The sequence below is a fragment of the Lolium perenne genome, unplaced genomic scaffold, assembly GCF_019359855.2.
Source record: "Lolium perenne isolate Kyuss_39 unplaced genomic scaffold, Kyuss_2.0 unplaced63, whole genome shotgun sequence".
In the NCBI taxonomy this organism is placed as follows: Eukaryota; Viridiplantae; Streptophyta; class Magnoliopsida; order Poales; family Poaceae; genus Lolium; species Lolium perenne.
In genome coordinates this window covers 186,398-205,348 of record NW_027249021.1, presented here as the reverse complement: position 1 = coordinate 205,348, position 18,951 = coordinate 186,398, and the positions used below count along the sequence as shown (strand labels likewise).

At 47.9% G+C, this 18,951-nt stretch overlaps 4 pseudogenes; all 4 read right to left on the bottom strand.

Annotated features, from left to right (window-relative positions):
• Positions 1–3,357: 3,357 nt before the first annotated feature.
• Positions 3,358–3,476, bottom strand: LOC139834790 (5S ribosomal RNA; annotated as a pseudogene).
• A 4,501-nt stretch (positions 3,477–7,977) lies between these two features.
• LOC139834847 (5S ribosomal RNA) lies at positions 7,978–8,099 on the bottom strand (annotated as a pseudogene).
• Positions 8,100–15,774: 7,675 nt separating this feature from the next.
• Positions 15,775–15,899, bottom strand: LOC139834801 (5S ribosomal RNA; annotated as a pseudogene).
• Positions 15,900–16,102: 203 nt separating this feature from the next.
• LOC139834834 (5S ribosomal RNA) lies at positions 16,103–16,229 on the bottom strand (annotated as a pseudogene).
• Positions 16,230–18,951: the final 2,722 nt, after the last annotated feature.

Here is an 18,951-nt window from a genome sequence, read left to right as displayed (position 1 = left end):
AGGATCCGGTGCTTTAATCTTTGAGTATGATCGTCCTCCGACATGTTATGCACTCATTTTCCCTTATGCTTGCTCCTCCAGCTCTTTGTCTGCTCTATTTTGTACCATGTCCATCCTCTTTTTCCTCCTTTGTCATTTCCCATCACCAATAGTACTCTCGCCCAAGTACAGTGCATAAAAAAGTTCGATGGGATCCGTCCTAACTTCTACATGAATGTATACTTCGCGTGGCGCAAAAAGGAGGGATGCAACCACGAGACTTCCCAGGAGGTCACCATCCTATTTCTCTGCCCAATACGCTTAACCGGAGTTTTGATGGGGATCCGGTGCTTTAGTCTTTGGTATGATCACCTCGGAGCATATTATGCACTCATTTTCCATTATGCTTGCTCCTCCCGCTCTTTGTCTTGCTCTATTTTGTACCATGTCCATCCTCTTTTTCATCCACTTCACCGTTTCCCATCCATCCTCTTTTCATCCGCACCACCGATTCCCATCACCAATAGCCGAAAACGAGTGCCCGCAAAAAATGTCGTCCTAACTTCACCATGAATGTGGCAGCGTGGCAAGGAGGGATGCAACACGAGGACTTCCAACACGAGGACTTCCCGGAGGTCACCCATCCTGGTACTACTCTACTTAAACAAGCTTAACTTCGGATTACGATGGGATCCGGTGCTTTAGTCTCTTTGAGTATGATGGCGCATCAACATGACCTGCACTCATTTTCCCTTATGCTTGCTCCTCCCGCTCTTTATCTGCTCTATTTTGTACCATGTCCATCCTCTTTTTCATCCGCTGCACCGTTTCCCCACATGCACCAATAGCCCGAGCTGATACATAAAAAAATATCGTCCTAACTTCACTTTTTCATCCGAATATTAGCGGCGTGGCGCTAAAAGGAGAAATTTAACGAGGACTTCCCGAGGAGGTCACCCATCTAATTACTACTCTACTTCGCTTAGCTTAACCGGAGTTACGATGGGGATCCGTTGGCTGATGTTCAGTATGATCACATCCGACATGTTATACCCTCATTTTCCATTATGCTTGCTCCTCCCGCTCTTTATACGCTCTATTCTAACAGCACCATGTCCATCCTCTTTTTCATGCTACCAATTCTATCACTAATAGCCGAACGCAAGTGCATAAAACTATCGTCTAACTTCACCATGAATGCCGCGCGTGGCGCAAAAAAGGAGGGATTTTTAACCACGAGGACTTCCCGAGAGTCACCCATCCTAGTACTATTTTTCGCCCAATACGCTTAACCCGGAATTCTGATGGGATCCGGTGCTTTAGTGCTGGTATGATCGCATCCGACATATTATGCACTCATTTTCCCTTATTCTGCTTGCTCCTCCGGCTCTTTATCACGCTACAATGCACATCTTGTGTCAAATGCTCTTTCCATCTTTGCCCGTACTTCCCTCACCACCAATACGCGAAACTTCGCAGTGCCCGCCAAAAAATATCGTCCTAGCCACACCATGAATGTCGCGCGTGGCACTCAAAAAAGGAGGATGCAACCGCGAGGACTTCCCAGGAGGTCACCCATCCCTGATACTACTCATCCAAACACGCTTAACCGGAGTTTGATGGGATCAAGTGCTTTAGTCTTTGAGTATGATCGCTTATCCAGAGCATATTATGCACTCATTTTCCCTTATACTTGCTCCTCCATCTTTGTCTGCTCTATTTTGTGCCATGTCCATCCTCTTTTTTCATCAACCACCGTTTCCCAGTCACCAATAGCGAACACAGTGCCCATAAAAAATACTCGTCCTAACTTCACCATAGATATGCCGGCGTGACGCGTCAAAAGGAGGGATGCAACACGAGGACTTCCCGAGGAGGTCACCCATCCTAACTTACTACTCTCTACTTCAAGCACGCTTAACAACCAGGTTCGGTGGGATCGATCCGGTGCTCTAGTGCTATGCAACACGAGGACTTCCCAGGAGGTCACCCATCCTAGTACTCGCACCACCGTTTCCCATCACCAATAGTCGAGCACGAGTGCCCGCATAAAAAAATATCGCGGTGCTTTAGTGCTGGTATGATCACATCCGACATATTGCTCACTCATTTTCCCTTATGCTTGCTCCTCCATTCTTTATGCTGCTCTATTTTGTACAATGTCCATCCTCTTTTTCATCCGCTTCCCCCGTTTCCCAAGCACGCTTAACTTCGGAGTTCGATGGGATCCGGTGCTTTAGTCTTTGGTATGATTCACCAATAGCCGAGTACGAGTGCCGCAAAAAATGTCGTCCTAACTTCACCATGAATCCGTACCAGCGTGGCCCCTCCATAACCAGGAGCCGATGCAACGCGAGGACTTCCCGCGAGGAAGTCACCCATCCTGAAGTACTACTCGCCCAAAAACGTCGGCAACCGGAGTTAGGTGGATCCGGTGCTTTGAATCTTTGGTATGGTCGCATCCGACATGTTATGCACTGTTTCCCACATGCTTGCTCCTCCCAGCTCTTTATTTGCTCTATTTTGTACCATGTCCATCCTACTTTTTCCTCAGCACCGTTTCCCATCACCAATAATGGGATCCGGTGCTTTAGTGCCGGTATGATCGCCCCGCTCTTTATGCGCTCTATTTTGGCAAAAAAATATCGATCCCTAACTTCACCTGGAATGTGGCAGCGTGGCGCAAAAAGGAGGGATGCAACCACGAGGACTTCCCAGGAAGTGCCATCCTAATCTCTTTCCGGCTCAAGCACGCTTAACCAGGTTGATGGGATCCGGTGCTTTAGTCTTTGAGTATGATCGCATCCGACATGTTATGCACTCATTTTCCCTTATGCTTGCTCCTCCCGCTCTTTATCACCGCTCTATTTTGTACCGTGTCCATCCTTACTACTCTCGCCCAAGCACGCTTAACTTCGGAGTTCGATCACTCCTCTTTTTCCATCCGCTGCACCGTTTCCCATCACCAATAGCGACACGAGTGCCCATAAAAAAATATAAGTCCTAACTTCCACCACCAGATATGCGCGTGGCGCAAAAAGGAGGATGCAACCACGAGGGACTTCCCAGGAGGTCACCCATCCTATTTTCTCGCCATGACGCAAAAAAGGAGGGATTAACCAGGTTTTTTGATGGGATCCGATTGCTTTAGTCTTTGGTATGATCGCATCCGACATGTTATGCCACTCATTTTCCATTATACTTGCTCCTCCGCTCTTTATGCCCCGCTCTATTTTGTACCATGTCCATCCTCTTTTTCACATCAACACCACCGTTTCCCATCACCAATCTCGCCCAAGCGAGCTTAACCACAGTGCGCCATCTTATGTATCGTCCTAACTTCACCACCTTGAATGTGGCGGCGTGGCGCGCGTAAGGAGGATGCAACGCGAGGACTTCCAGGGAGGTCACCCATCCTATGATACTACTCTCGCCAAGCACGCTTAACTTCGGAGTTCGATGGGATCCGGTGCTTTAGTGCTGGTATGATCGCAGCAACACGAGGACTTCCCGGGAGGTCACCCATCCTAGTACTACTCTCGCCCAACCACACGACAACCAGGTCGATGGGATCCGGTGCTTTAATCTTTGATAGCCGAGCTTGATGTATCCGACATGTTATCGGCACTCATTTTCCCTTATGCTTGCTCCTCCGGCTCTTTATACGCTCTATTTTGTACCAATGAATGTCGCCGCATCACTTTTTCATCCGCTACCCGTTTCCCAGGAGGTCACCAACTTTGAAGTTCGATGGGATCCGGTGCATGAAAAATGATCGCTCCTAACTACACCATGAATGTAGCGGCGTGGCGCAAAAAAGGAGGGATGCAACTTTTGAGGACTTCCCAGGAGGTCACCCATCCCTAGTACTACTCTGCGTAGCGTAGCAGTTCGATGGGATCCGATTGCTTTAGTCTTTGGTATGATCACATCCGACATATTATGCACTCATTTTCCCTTATGCTTGCTCCTCCAAGCTCTTTATCTGCTCTATTTTGTACCATGTCCATCTCTTTTTCATCGCTACGTTTCCCATGCTCAATAGCGACACGAATTACATAAAAAAATATCATCCTAACTTCATCCATGAATATGCGGCGGCGGTAGCGCAAAAAAGGAGGATGCAACACGAGAGACTTCCAGGGAGGTCACCACTCCTAGTACTACTCTACTTCAAGCAACAAGTGCCGCAAATTGATGGATCCGGTGCTTTAATCTTTGAGTATGATCACATCCGACATGTTATGCACTCATTTTCCCTTATGCTTGCTCCTCCACATCTTTATCTTGCCTTCTATTTTGTACCATGTCCATCCTCTTTTTCATCCACTTCCACCGTTTCCCATCACCAATAGCGAAACAGAGTGCCACCAAAAAATATCGTCCTAACTTCACCATGAATATCGCCCAAGCCGTGGCGCAAAACTTCGGAGTTCGATGGGATCCGATTGCTTTAGTGCTGGTATGATCGCGGATGCAACCACGAGGACTTCCCAGGAGAGTCACCCCATCCTAGTGCTACTCGCCCAAAAGCAAGCAACCGGAGTGCGATGGGATCCGGTGCTTTAGTCTTTGGTATGATACATCCGACATGTTATGCACTCATTTTCTCCTTGCCTTGCTCCAATAGCCGAGCTCTTGCTCGCAAAAATATTTTGTACCATGTCCATCCTCTTTTTTCATCAACACCACCGTTTCCCATCACCAATAGTTCGAGCCACGAGCACCGCAAAAAATATAGTCCTAACTTCACCATGAATGTAGCCGCGTGGCGTAAAAAGGAGGGATGCGCACGAGGGACTTCCCGGAGGTCACCACTCCTAGTTAGTACTACTCTACTTCTGTGCACGCTTAACTTGAATTTTGATGGGATCGATTGCTTTAGTCTTTGAGTATGATCACATCCGACATGTTATGCACTCATTTTCCCTTATGCTTGCTCCTCCGGCTCTTTATCTGCTCTATTTTGTACCATAACCCATCCTCTTTTTCATCCGCTACGACCGTTTCCCATCACCAATAGCGAGCCACGGTGCCGCCAAAAAATATCGTCCCTAACTTCACCATGAATGTCGCGGCGTGGCGCAAAAGGAGGGATGCAACAAGAGGACTTCCCGGAGGTCACCCATCTAATTACTACTCTAAGTAAGCTTAAGCAACCAGGTTAGTGGGATCTAGGTGCTTTAGTCTTTGGTATGATCACATCCGACATGTTATGCACTCATTTTCCCATATGCTTGCTCCTCCGCTCTTTAATACGCTCTATTTTGTACCATGTCCATCCTCTTTTTCATCCGCACCTTGCCGTTTGACCCAAAAGGAGGATCACCAATGGCCGAGCAAAATTGCCGCAAAAAAATGTCGTCCTAACCGCCCCATGACTACTGTCGCGCGTGGCGCTAAAAGGAGGATGCAACACGAGGACTTCCCAGGAGGTCACCCATCCTAATTTTCTACTCTGCTTAAACCACGCTTGATTACGATGGGATCCGGTGCTTTGAATGCTTTGGTATGATCGCATCCGACATGTTATGCACTCATTTTCCCTTATGCTTGCTCCTCCCGCTCTTTATCTGCTCTATTTTGTACCATGTCCATCACTCTTTTTCATCAGCACCACCGTTTCCCATCTCCCATCACCAATAGCAGAGCTTACGAGTGCCCGCAAAAAATATCGTCCCTAACTTCACCGCCATGATATGCTTGCCGCGTGGCGTAAAAAAGGAGGATACCTTACGAGGGACTTCCCGGAGGTCACCACATCCTAATTATACTCTACTTAAGCAAGCAACCAGGTTGATGGGATCCGATTGCTTTAGTCTTGGTATGATCACATCAAGCATGTTATGCACTCATTTTCCATTATGCTTGCTCCTCACGCTCTTTATCTGCTCTATTTTGTACCATGTCCATCCTCTTTTTCATCACTTCCACACGTTCCTTGCTCATCCCGCAATAATGGCAGGCAAGAGTGCGCCAAAAATGTCGTCCTAACTTCACCATGAATGCTTAGCGGCGTGGCGCATAAAGGAGGGATGCAACACGAGGACTTCCAGGAGGTCACCCATCCTAGTGCTACTCTAGCCCAAGCTGCGCTTAACCAGGTTACGGTGGGATCGGTGCTTTAGTGCTTTGGTATGATCGCATCAAACATGTTATGCACTCTCATTTTCTCTTATGCTTGCTCCTCCCACCCCACTCTTTATACGCTCCTTTGTACCATGTCCATCCTGAATGTCGCCGCGTGACGCAAAAAAGGAGGGTACTACTCTCGCCCAAGCACGCTTAACCGGAGTTCGATGGGATCTCGTCCTAACTTTTCATCAACGCCACCGTTTCCCATCACCAATAGTCGAGCTTACGAGCACCGCATAAAAAATGTCGTCCTAACTTCACCACCAGATATATGCGGCGTGGCTATCAAAAAAGGAGGGATGCAACACGAGGACTTCCCGAAAGTCACCACATCTAGTACTACTCTACGCCGGCTGCAACAACCAGTTTTGATGGGATCCGGATCCGGTGCTTTAGTCTTTGGCAGGCCATGATCGCGGCATCCGACATGTTATGCACTCATTTTCATATGCTTGCTCCTCCACGCTCTTTATGCGCGCTCTGCTTTTGTACCATGTCCATCTTTTTCATCCGCACCACGTTTCCACATCCGCAATAGCGAACCTGATGCGCCAAAATGTCGTCCTAACTTCACCATGAATATCGCCGCGTGGCGCATAAAGGAGGGATACGCCACGAGGACTTCCCGGAAGGTCACCCATCCTAGTACTACTCTCGCTTAAGCCACGCTTAACTTGGCGAGTTCACGATGGGATCCGGTGCTTCGTCTTTGAAGCATGATCACATCCGACATGTTATGCACCTCATTTTCCCTTATGCTTGCTCCTCCCGCTCTTTATCTGCTCTATTTTGTACCATGTCCATCCTCTTTTCCATCCATACCACCGTTTCCATCACCGGAATAGCGAAACACGAAGTGCACTTAAAGCTCTCGTCGCTAACTACACATAATTGCCGCGCGTGGCGCTATAAAAAGGAGGATGCAACACGAGGACTTCCCGGAAGTCACCCATCCTAGTACTACTCTACTTAAATACGCTTAACCGAATTACGATGGGATCCAAGTTATACTAATCTTGAAGTATGATCGCATCAAGCATATTGTGCACTCATTTTCCCCTTATGCTTGCTCCTCCGGCTCTTTATACGCTCTATTTTGTACCATGTCCATCCTCTTTTTCATCAACTGCCGTTTCCCATCACCAATAGCCCGAGCACGAGTGCCCATAACCGGAGTTCGATGGGATCCGGTGCTTTGTCTTTGGTAAAATACTCGTCCTAACTTCACCATGAATGTCCGCGCGTGGCGCTAAAAAGGAAGGGATGCAACCACGAGGACTTCGAGGAGGTCACCATCCTAGTACTACTCTACTTAACGCAAAGCAACTTGATTGATGGGATCGGTGCTTTAATCTTTGGTATGATCACATCCGACATGTTATGCACTCATTTTCCCTTATGCTTGCTCCTCCCGCTCTTTATGCGCTCTATTTTGTACACCATATCCATCCTCTTTTTCCATCCGCACCCCGTTTATCTGGTACTTGACAGTACCGCAAAAAAATATCGTCCTAACTTCACACTTAGATATGTCGCGCGTGGCCATAAAAAAGGAGGGATGCAGCACGAGGACTTCCCGGAAGTCACCCATCCTAAGTACTACTCTACTTCGCGTCACGCTTAACCAGGAGTTAGTGGGATCCGATTGCTTTAGTCTTTTGATGTGATCGCATCCGACATGTTATGCACTGTTTTCCCATATGCTTACTCCTCCACGCTCTTTAGTACGTCTATTTTGTACCATGTCCATCCTCTTTTTCATCCGCTTTCCGTTTCCCATCACCAATAGCCGAGCAAGAGTGCCATAAAAAAATATCGTCCTAACTTCACCATGAATGTCGTGGCGTGGCGCGCAAAAAAGGAGGGATGCAACCACGAGGGACTTCCCGGAGGTCACCCATCCTAGTGCTACTCTCGCTTAAGCCAAGCTTAACTTCGAAGTTCTGATGGGATCCAGTGCTTTAGTCTTTGGTATGATCGGTTACGATGGGATCCGGAATTGCTTTAAAATCTTGAGCCTATGATCACACTCAGAGCATGTTATGCACTCATTTTCTCTTATGCTTGCTCCTCCCGCTCTTTGTCTGCTCTATTTTGTACCATGTCCATCCTCTTTTTCATCACACGCTTTTACGTTTCCCATCACCGATAGCCGAGAACACGAGCACCGCCATCTTCGTCTAACTTCACCATGAATGTCGCATGTGGCGTGACGCAAAAAGGAGGGAATGCCAACCGCGAGGACTTCCCGGAAGGTCACCCATCCCACCATTTTCTCTCGCCCAAGCCGCGCTTAACCGGAGTTTTGATGGGATCCGATTAGCTTTAGTCTTTGGTATGATCGCATCCAAAACATGTTATGCACTCATTTTCCCTTATGCTTGCTCCTCCCGCTCTTTATACTGCTCTATTTTGTACCATGTACATCCTCTTTCCTCCATACCGTTGGGATCCCATCACCAATAACCGAGAACACAGTGCATAAAAAAATATCGTCCTAACTTCCGCAGATATGCGCGTGGCGCAAGGAGGATGCAACCACGGACTTCCCGGAGGTCACCCATCCTGGTACTACTCTACTTCCTTGACGCTTAACTTCGGGTGATAGATCCGATTGCTTTAGTCTTTGGTATGATCGCATCCAGACATGTTATGCACTCATTTTCCCTTATGCTTACTCCTCCAGCTCTTTATCTGCTCTATTTTGTACCATGTCCATCCTCTTTTTCATCCACTGCCGTTTCCCATCACCAACTAGCGAACGAGTGCAAGCTTAAAAATATCGATGGGATCCGTCCTAACTTCACCATGAATGTCGTGGCGGCCGTATAAAGGAGGGATGCAACCACGAGGACTTCCCGAGGTCACCCATCCTAGTACTACTCTCTTAAGCAAAACGCCAGGTTGATGGGATCAGATAACGAATCGTGGTATGATCACATCGACATGTTATGCCCTCATTTTCCCTTATGCTTGCTCCTCCCGCTCTTTATGCGCTCTATTTTGTACCATGTCCATCCTCTTTTTTCATCCGCACCACGGTTTCCCATCACCAATAGCCGAGCACGAGTTGTAAAAAATATCGTCCTAACTTCACCATGAATGTGTGGCGTGGCAGGCGCAAAAGGAGATTTTAACCACGAGGACTTCCCGAGGAGGTCACCCATCCTAGTACTACTCTCTGTTGGCGTGCGGCAACCGGAGTTACGGTGGGATCCGGTGCTTTGCGCTGTCCAGTATGATCGCATCCGACATGTTATGCACTCATTTTCCCCTTATGCTTGCTCCTCCAGCTCTTTATCTGCTCTATTTTGTACTGTGTCATCCTCTTTTATCCGCTGCCGTTTCCCATCACCAATAGCCGAGCAAAGTGCCCATAAAATATAAACTCCTAACTTCACCGTGAATGTCGCCTTGTGAAAAACATCAAAGGAAGATAATGTTTGAGGAGAACATAGGAAGTCGCCCGTATAGTGCTACTCTTAACTTCATACGCTTCGAACCGAATTACGATGGGATCCGGTGCTTTGAATCTTGGTATGATCACATCCGACATGTTATGCACTCATTTTCTCTTATGCTTGCTCCTCCCGCTCTTTATGCACTCTATTTTGTACCATGTCCATCCTCTTTTTCATCCGCTGCGTTTCCATCACCAATAGCGAAACACGAGCACCATAAAAAATATAAGTCCCTAACCACCACCAGATATACTTGCGTAGCGTAAAAAAGGAGGGATGCAACCACGAGGACTTCCCAGTCACCCATCCCTGGTACTACTCTACTTAAGCACGCTTAACCAGGAGTTCTGATGGGATCCGGTGCTTTGAATGCTTGAGTATGATCGCATCCGACATATTGATGCAACACTTTTCCCTTATGCTTGCTCCTCCCGCTCTTTGTCTGCTCTATTTTGCCAATAGTCGAGCACGAGTGCCCGCAAAATATATATCCGACATGTTATGCACTCATTTTCCTTAATACTTGCTCCTCCCGCTCTTTATACGCTCTATTTTGTACCTTGTCCATCCTCTTTTTCATCCGCACCACCGTTTCCCATACTACAGTAGCGAGGCGAGTGCCATAAAAATACTCGATTCCTAACTTCACCATGAATGTATGTGGCGTGGCGTAAAAAAGGATACAACACGAGGACTTTGAGAGGTCACCGGCCTAGTACTACTCTCACTTCAACCGCGCCCAACCAGGTTGATGGGATCGCGATTGCTTTTAATCTTTGGTATGATCGCATCCGACATGTTATACTCATTTTCCCTTATATACTTGCTCCTCCGCTCTTTTAATACGCTCTATTTTGTACCATGTCCATCCTCTTTTTCATCGCACCCGAATTTCCCAGTTCGATGGGATCCAGTGCTTTAGTGCTGGTATGATCTCACCAATAGCCGATACGAGTGCCCCTTAAAAAAATGCTCGTCCTAACTTCACCATGAATGTCGCGCGTGGCGCAAAAAAGGAGGGATGCAACACGAGGACTTCCCGAGAGTCACCCATCCTAGTACTACTCTACTTAAGCTCAAGCAACCAGGTTAAGATGGGATCCGATTGCTTTGAATGCTTTGGTATGATCGGGCATCACCGTTTCCTATCACCAATAGCCGAGCACGAGTGCCCGCAACATGTTATACTCATTTTCCCTTATCTACTTCGCTCCTCCCGCTCTTTATCTGCTCTATTTTGTACCATGTCCATCCTCTTTTTCATCAGCACCACCGTTTTTCCCATCCACGATAGTCGACGCGTGCCGCAAAATATCGTCCTAACTTCACCATGAGATATCGCCAGCGTTAGCGCGCAAGGAGGGATGCAACACGAGGACTTCCCGGAGGGTCACCCATCCTAGTACTACTCCTACGCCCAAACGCGACTTAACCAGAGTTCTGATGGGATCCGGTGGGATCCGGTGCTTTAATCTTTACGATGTGATCACTGTCGACATATTGTACTCATTTTCCCTTATGCTTGCTCCTCCAGCTCTTTATCTGCTCTATTTTGTACCATGTCCAATGTCCTCTTTTCATCCGCACCACGTTCCCATCACCAATGGCCGAGCACGAGTGCCCGCCAAAAAAATGTCGTCCTAACTTCACCATGAATGTCAATGCCGCGTGGCGCAAAAAGGAGGGATGCAACCACGAGGACTTCCCAGGAGGTCACCCATCCTAGTGCTACTCGCCCAAGCCACGCTTAACCGAAGTTACGATGGGATCCGGTGCTTTAGTCTTCCGGTATGATCACATCCGACATGTTATGCACTCATTTTCCCTTATGCTTGCTCCTCCCGCTCTTTGTACGCTCTATTTTGTACCATGTCCATCCTCTTTTTCATCGGCACTTACCGTTTCCCATCGCCAATAGCCCGGCACGAGTGCCGCATAAAAAAATGTCGTCCTAACTTCTACCATGAATGTAGCGTGGCGCAAAAGGAGGATGCAACCACGAGGACTTCCCGGAGGTCACCCATCCTAATTACTACTCGCCCAAACACGCTTAACTTGAATTCACGATGGGATCAAGTTATTCGTCTTTGATATGATCACATCCGACATGTTATGCACTCATTTTCCCATATGCTTGCTCCCTCCGGCTCTTTATACTGCTCTATTTTGTACCATGTCCATCCTCTTTCCTCCAGCACCACGTAACTTCGGAGTTCGATGGGATCCGGTGCTTTATTGCTGGAATGATCGTCCATCACCAATAGCCGAGCACGAGTGCATAAAATATCGTCCTCTAACTTCACCATCATGAATGTCGCCGCGTGGCGCTAAAAGGAGGGACGGTGCAACACGGATTCGGGGAGGGTCACATCCCACTTATGTACTCTTTTTCGCGTATGGCGACTCTCGCCCAACCAGGCTTAACTTCGGAGTTCGATGGGATCCGATTGCTTTAGTCTTTGACATGATCACATCCGACGTATTATGCACTCATTTTCCCTTATCGCCTCCTCGCTCTTTATGCTGCTCTATTTTGTACCATGTCCATCCTGCATATCACTTCCACGTTTCCATCACCAATAGCGAAGAACACGATTGCCCGCAAAAAAATATCATATCGTCCTAACTTCACCATGAATGATGAATGTCGCGGCGTAGCGCAAAAAGGAGGGATGCAACACGGGGCGCTGAAGTGCCCAGCATCCCTGGTACTCTCGCCCAAGCAGCGCCAGCTTCAGGTTCACGATGGGATCCGGTGCTTTAGTCTTCCGGTATCGTCTTGTCAAACATGTTATGCCTCATTTTCCCATATGCTTGCTCCTCCACGGCTCTTTATCTTTTCTATTTTGTACCATGTCCATCACTCTTTTTCATCCGCACCACCGTTTCCCCGTTTCCCATCACCAATAGCCGAGCACGAGTGCCGCAAAAAATATCGTCCCTAACTTCACCATGAATGTCGCGGCGTGAAAGCGCCAAAAAGGAGGGATGCAACACGAGGACTTCCCATGCAACACGAGGACTTCCCAGGAGGGTCACCCCATCCTAGTACTACTCTACGCCCAAGTCGCTTAACAGCGGAGTTCACGATGGGATTCGCGGTGCTTTAGTCTTCGGTATGATCATATCCGACATGTTGTGCACTCATTTTCCCATATGCTTGCTCCTCCGGCTCTTTATGCCGCTCTATTTGCTTCCATGTCCATCCTCTTTTTACTACTCCAGCGCAAGCACGTTTCCCATCACCAATGGCAGACACGATTGCCACGCGAAAAAAATGTCGTCCTAACTTCACCATGAATGTCGCGGCGTGGCGCTAAAAGGAGGATGCAGCACGAGGACTTCCCAGGAGGGTCACCCATCCTGGTCACTACTCTACTTAAGCACGCTTAACCAGATTACGATGGGATCAGGATGCTTTAGTCTTTGGTATGATGCGCGTCCGAAGCGTATTGCTCACTCATTTTCCCTTATGCTTGCTCCTCCCGCTCTTTATGCGCTCTATTTTGTACCATGTCCATCCTCTTTTCCATCCGCACTACCGTTTCCCATCCTGACCAACCCGAGCACGAGTGCCGCATAAAACTATCGTCCTAACTTCACCATAGATATGCTCATGGCGTGGCGCAAAAGGAGGGATGCAACACGAGGACTTCCGAGAGTCACCCATCCTAGTACTACTCTACTTCAAGCTGCGCTTAACCAGCATGATTCGATGGGATCCGGTATCAGCTTTAGTGCTTTGAGTATGATCACATCCGACATGTTATGCATCATATTTCCCTTATGCTTACTCCTCCCGCTCTTTATGCCTCTATTTTGTACTTCATATTCCATCCTCTTTTTCATCCGCAGCACCGTTTCCCATCACCAATAGCTTCGAGAACACATGAGAGTGCCCCATGTAAAAAAATATCGTCCTAACTTCTACCATGAATATGTAAGCGTGGCGTAAAAAAGGAGGGATGCAACACGAGGACTTCCCGGAGGTCACCCATCCTAGTACTACTCTGCCCAAGCACGCTTAACCAGAGTTCTGAGTGGGATCCGGTGCTTTAGTCTTTGAAGTATGATCGCATCCAGACATATTTATGCACTCATTTTCCCTTATAGCACTCCTCCCGCTCTTTATGCTGCTCTAACTTTTGTACCATGTCCATCCTCTTTTTTCATCCAGCACCCATAGTTTCCCATCACCAAGTAGCCGAAGAACTTGGCGAAGTGCCGCAAAAAAATATCGTCCCTAACTTCACCGCCATGATATGTAAACGCGTGGCGTGGCGCAAAAGGAGGGATGCAACACGAGGACTTCCCAGAGGTCACCCATCCTAGTACTACTCTCGCTAAAGCACGCTTAACCAGATTACCCGATGGGATCCGGTGCTTTAGTCTTTGGTATGATCACCATCGAAAACATGTTATGCACTCATTTTCCCCTTATCGCTTGCTCCTCCCACGGCTCTTTATCTGCTCTATTTTTTGTACCATGTCCATCCTCTTTTTCATCCGCACCTGCCACGTTTCCCATCACCAATAGCCGATAAGACACGAGTGCATAAAAAAATATCGTCCTAACTTCACCATAGATGTAAAGCGCGGCATTAGCGCAAAAGGAGGGATGCATACGAGGACTTCAGGAGGTCACCCATCCTAAGTACTACTCTCTGCGCCCAAGCACGCAACTTGGAGTTGATGGGATCCGGTTGCTTTAGTGCTTTGGTATGATCGCATCAAACATGTTTATGCACTCATTTTCCCATATGCTTGCTCCTCCAGCTCTTTTAATATTGCTCTATTTTGTACCATGTCCATCCTCTTTTCATCAGCACTTTCACCCGTTTCCTCATCACCAATAGCCGGAAGTACGAGTGCATAAAAAAATATCGTCCCTAACTTCACCATGAATGTCGCGCGTGACGCAAAAAAGGAGGGATGCAACACGAGGACTTCCCAGGAGGTCACCCATCACACTGGTACTCTCTACTTAAGCGCGACTTAACCGGAGTTGATGCGGGGATCCGGTTAGCTGAAATCTTTGGTATGATCACATCCGACATGTTATGCACTCATTTTCCCTTATCGCCTCCTCCTCCAACTCTTTATCTCGCTCTATACATTTGTACCATGTCCATCCTGTTTTCATCCGCACCACGTTTCCCATCACCAATAGCCGAAGCACTTGAGTGCCCGCATAAAAAAAATATCGTCACTAACTTCACGCATGAATGTCATGGCGGCGTGTGCGCATCAAAAGGAGGATGCAACACGAGGACTTCCCGAGGTCACCCATCCTAGTACTACTCTACTTCAATGACACGCTTAACCGGAGTTCGATGGGATCCGGTTGCTTTAGTGCTTTGAGCTTATGATCACATCCGAACATGTTATGCACTCATTTTCCCTTATGCTTGCTCCTCCCGCTCTTTGTCTAGCTCTATTTTGTACCATGTCCATCCTCTTTTTCATCCGCAACGCCTGGTTTCCCATCCACCAATAGCGAACGAGGTGCACTTAAAAAAATATCGTCCTAACTTCACCAGATATGCGCGTGAAAGCGCATAAAAAAAGGAGGGATGCAACGCGAGGGACTTCCCGGAGGTCACCACATCCTAGTACTACTCTACTTAAGCATACGCTTAACCGGATTACGATGGGATCAGGTGCTTTAGTCTTGGTATGATCGCATCCGACATGTTATGCACTCATTTTCCCTTATGCTTGCTCCTCTGCTCTTTATACGCTCCTATTTTGTACCATGTCCATCACTCTTTTTCATCGGCTTTTACCGTTTCCCATCACCAATAGCCGAGCACGAGTGCAGCATAAAAAAATATCGTCCTAACTTCACCATGAATGTCGCGGCGTGGCGCAAAAAAGGAGGGATGCAACGCGAGGACTTCCCGAGGTCACCCATCCTAGTACTACTCTACTTAAGCATGCGGCTTAACAGGAGTTCGATGGGATGCGGTGCTTCGTCTTTGGTATGATCACATCCGACATGTTATGCCACTCATTTTCCCTTATGCTTGCTCCTCCAGCTCTTTAATACTGCCATTCTATTTTGTACCATGTCCATCACTCTTTTTCATCAACACCACCGCTTTCCCATCACCAATAGCCGAGCACGAGTGCACTTAAAATAGCTCGTCCTAACTTCCACTCATGCTGATATATGCGCAGTAGCGTGACGCCAAAAGGAGGGATGCAACACGAGGACTTCCCAGGAGTGTCACCCATCCTAGTACTACTCTCATAGCCCAAGCACGACTTAACTTCAGAGTTCTAATGGGATCCGGTGCTTTAGTCTTTGGTATGATCGCATCCGACATGTTATGCACTCTATTTTCACCTTATACTTGCTCACTCCGACTCTTTATCTGCTCTTATTTTGTACCATGTCCATCCTCTTTTTCATCCACTTTACCTGTTTCCCATCACCAATTAGCCGAAAGCACGTAGTGCGCCATAAAAAAATATCGTCTAACTTCACCATGAATCGTCTGCCCGCGTGGCGTATAAAAAGGAGGGATCTGCAACACGAGGACTTCCTCAGAGGTCACCCATCCTAGTACTACTCTGCGTAGCCCAAGCACGCTTAACTTCGAGGTTCTGAGTGGGATCCGGGATTGCTTTAGTGCTGGTATGATCGCATCCGACATGTTATGCACTCATTTTCCCATATGTCATTGCTCCTCCACGCTCTTTATGCTGCTCTATTTTTGTACCATGTCCATCCTCTCTTTTCATCCGCACCACCGTTTCCCATCACCCAATAGCCAGAGCTGCAGGTACCGCAAAAAAATATCACCGTCCCTAACTTCTACCATGAATGTCGCGGCGTGGCGCAAAAAAAGGAGGGGATGCACGGCCCACGAGGACTTCCCGTGAAGTCACCCATCTATTTCTAGTACTACTCTCGCCCATGCACGCTTAACCGGGAGTTCTGAGTGGGATCCGGTGCTTTAGTGCTTTGGTATGATCGCATCCGACATGTTATGCACTCATTTTCCCTTACTGCTTGCTCCTCCGGCTCTTTGTCTCGCTCCTATTTTGTACCATGTCCATCCTCTTTTTTCATCAACACCACCGCGTTTCCCCATCACCAATGGTAAGCCACGAGTGCATAAAAAAAAATATCGTCCTAAACTTCACCATGAATGTCGCCGGCGTGGCCGCATAAAAAGGAGGGATGCAACACGAGGACTTCCCGGAGGTCACCCATCCTAGTACTACTCTACTTAAATGCACGCTTAACTTCTCAGAGTTCTGATGGGATCCTATGTAGCTTTAGTGCTTTGAGTATGATCGCATCCAACATGTTATGCACTCATTTTCCCTTATACTTGCTCCTCCCCGCTTCTCTTGTCCTCGCTCTATTTTGTACCATGTCCATCCTCTTTTTCATCATCGCATACCGTTTTCCATCACCAATAGCCGAGCACTAGTGCCCGCAAAAAAATGTCGTCCTAACTTCACCATGAATGCTTAAGCGTGGCGCCAAAAAGCGAGGGATGCAAACACGAGGACTTCCCGGAGGTCACCCATCCTGGCTCTACTCTACTTCAAAAACACGCTTAACTTCGAAGTTACGATGGGATCACGGTGCTTTAGTGCTTGAGTATGATGGCACATCCGACATGTTATGCACTCATTTTCCCTTATGCTTGCTCCTCCCCGGGCTTCTTTAATACGCTTCTATTTTGTACCGTGTCCATCCTCTTTTTCATCCGCACTAATCACGGTTTCCCATCACCAATAGCCGAAAACCGCGAGTGCCGCCAAAAAATATCGTCCTAACTTCTACCATGGAATGTCGCGTGGCAAGGACGTGCTAAAAAAGGAGGGATGCAGTACGCAGGACTTCGGAGAGTGCCACCCATCCTAGTACTACTCGCCCAAGCAGCTTAACTTCAGAGTTCGATGGAATCCGATTGCTTTAGTCTTCGAAGCCTTGATCGCATCCGACATGTTATGCACTCATTTTCCCTTATGCTTGCTCCTCGCTACTTTATACGCTGTCTATTTATACCATATCCATCCTCTTTTCCCATCACTTTTCCACCGTTTCCCATCACCAATAGCCGAGCGACGAAGTGCCCGCCAAAAAAATATCGTCCTAATCTTTCACCATAGATATGTCGCCGCCGATAGCGCAAAAAAGTGAGGGATGCAACACGAGTGACTTCCAGCGAAGTCACCCATCCTAGTACTACTTCCTCACCCAAACACGCTTTAACTTCAGAGTTACGATGGGATCGATTAAGCTTTAGTCTTTGCAGAATGTGATCGCATCCGACATGTTATGCACTCATTTTCACTTATGCTTGCTCCTCCCCGCTCTTTATACGCCATTTATTTTGCTTCTCATGTCCATCCTCTTTTTCATCCAGCACTACACCGTTTCCCCATCACCAATAGCCGGAGCACGATTAGCCCGCATAAAACCTCGTCCTAATTTCACCATGAATGTCGCCGCGTGGCGCAAAAAGGAGGTGATGCAACCACGAGGACTTCCCGAGGGAGGTCACCCATCCTAGTACTACTACTCGCAGCAAATGGCGGCTTAACTTCGGAGTTGATGGGATCCGATTGCTTTAGTCTTGGTATGATCGCATCCAACATATTGTACACTCATTTTCCCCTTATGCTTGCTCCTCCCGCCTCTTTATGCAACTCTGTTTGTACCATGTCCATCACCTCTTTTCATCACGAGCACCGCTTTCCCTATCACCAATGGCCGAGCGCACGAAGTACCGCATAAAAATACTCGTCCTAATCTCACCAACCAGATATGCTTGCCGCGGTGGCGCTAAAAAAGGAGGGATGCAACACGAGGACTTCCCAGGAGCGGAGCACACCCAGGCATCCTAAGATTACTACTCTCGCCCAAGCACGCTTAACTTCGGAGTTACGATGTGATCCTGTGCTTTAGTCGCTGGTATGATCACATCCGACATGTTATGCACTCATTTTCCCTTATGCTTGCTCCTTCCCGCTCTTTATCTGCTCGTTTATTTTGTACCATGTCCATCCTCTTCTTTTCATTTGCACCACATTTCTCTATCACCAATAACTTGAGCACGAGTGCTCTCGCACAAAAAAATATCGTCCCTAACTTCACTTCCTATGCGAATGTGTTGTCGCTGTAAACCCGCAATGAAGCGGCGCAGCGACGGGCAACACACGTGGCGAGCTTCAGAACAACCTAAGAGCTTCTACCGGCTGTTAGAGGTCCCCTCGGCGAGCGACGTGCCCGCAAAGCGCTCTCCGGTCACATCGTCCGATGCTTTGATTGCAAGGGGCGTGCCACGGCGACCTATACCTGGTGAGGAAGGTGATGGAGATGCTCTCGCTTTAGTCAAGATCCTGCGTAGCA